The following is a 1665-nucleotide window of genomic DNA, read 5'->3' on the forward strand; positions in this document are numbered from 1 at the left end:
GGTGGCAGTTAAAAAGCGTCCCCTTTAACAAATTAGGATTTTATACATTAGACATTAATACATTATACATACAATTATATATGGAACCCTTAAAACTATATGAAGACATTAGTCTCCTCTGGAATTTTTTTCCAACTTTAACCCCTGTATAATAGTGAATAGGTTCATAATAGGTAGGTATCAGGTTCCTACTTATATGGAACGTTGATGGGTTGGTCACGTATACCAAGTGAAGGTATTATATTTTAATAATTAATATGATTCCGTATTGTTGAATATCCAATTATAGTAGAACTTAAAAAACATTTTGGTGGTGAGTAACTATACGAACATTTTTATTTGCTATAGTAAAAATAAAATATTTTATAATTATAAGTAATTGTTTTTATTTTTAATTATTATTTGAATAGTATAACATATTGTTGATCATACCTATAATATATATATTTTTAATTTATACTAATATTATAATAAAACTGAATAATTTATATGATTAAAGTGCTAATCTTAAAAACTAGTGTACCGACTCATGTAAAAGTTACATCAATAAATTCTTTGAGACTTTTATGATGTCTTAAACTAATTTTTCAACTCATATAAGTTGGTAGCTTATAGGGTCGCCCACACATGAATTTTGTTTGAGGTTACGAAAATTCAATAGTATTTTGTTTATATATAGGGTAGCCATATTATGCTACAGAAATAAAATTTAAAAAAATTTACATTGCTGACTTGAAGCTGACTCGCTTGCGTTGCCATGGAATTTTTTTTAAATGATTTAAAATAATATTTAATTTTGTATTGTTTGTTATTTAAATGTACAACAAAATGCTGCAATAATTTTATATGTTTGTCGTTCATAGATGTGAAAAAGTGTGTGTGTCACCGTCACGATTAAGCTCGTAGGAAGTAAAACTTCTTTTGTAGTTTTATTAAGAAAAAAATGAAAATTTCTGTTATTAGAAAAACATAATATTATTTTTTTGGATTAGTAGCAGTGATTTGTTTTCATCGGTACTCGATTTTCTATTATTACTAAGTAAAATCACAGACTAATATAACAAACAAATAGAAACAATAATAACAGTTCTAAAAAACGAATAAACACAATATTTATACAAAACACCTTTTGTAGTCATTAAAACAACTGTTCACAGTTACAGCCGGTCTTTAAAGACGAACGTTACAGTATTAAGGTGGTTCACCTACCTGTGAAAAGAAGTTTCACTTCAAAAATACCCGATCGATTTTTAAGAATGTTTTAGAGACTCTACTAAGAAATATCTAGAAAATCTAGAGAGCAGTTGGATCAATTTTGAAAATTTCCCAGTGATATAATATATATCCACACGCGGATAGCCCATTTCGGTCGAATTAGGTCACTAAGTGAAGTGCAACGAAGCCGGTTGCCCGTGAACTGACGTGCTTACTAGTGATGAGCACTATCGAGTTAAAACTATCGAACTATCCGGTTGTTTTAAACTATCTAATTATTCGATTATTTTATAAACCATCGAATTCGGTCGATAATATCGAAAAATCACTCGATTGTTTTTTTTTAACTTGATAGTCAAAACTTGTTGGTACCAGACTTCCAGACGTGTATTACTATTTACTACCGAATGAAAACTATTGGTAGTTAAAACTAGTCAGTGCAAGACATGT

The sequence above is a fragment of the Acyrthosiphon pisum genome, chromosome A1 (genome assembly GCF_005508785.2).
Source record: "Acyrthosiphon pisum isolate AL4f chromosome A1, pea_aphid_22Mar2018_4r6ur, whole genome shotgun sequence".
NCBI classification, from domain to species: Eukaryota; Metazoa; Arthropoda; class Insecta; order Hemiptera; family Aphididae; genus Acyrthosiphon; species Acyrthosiphon pisum.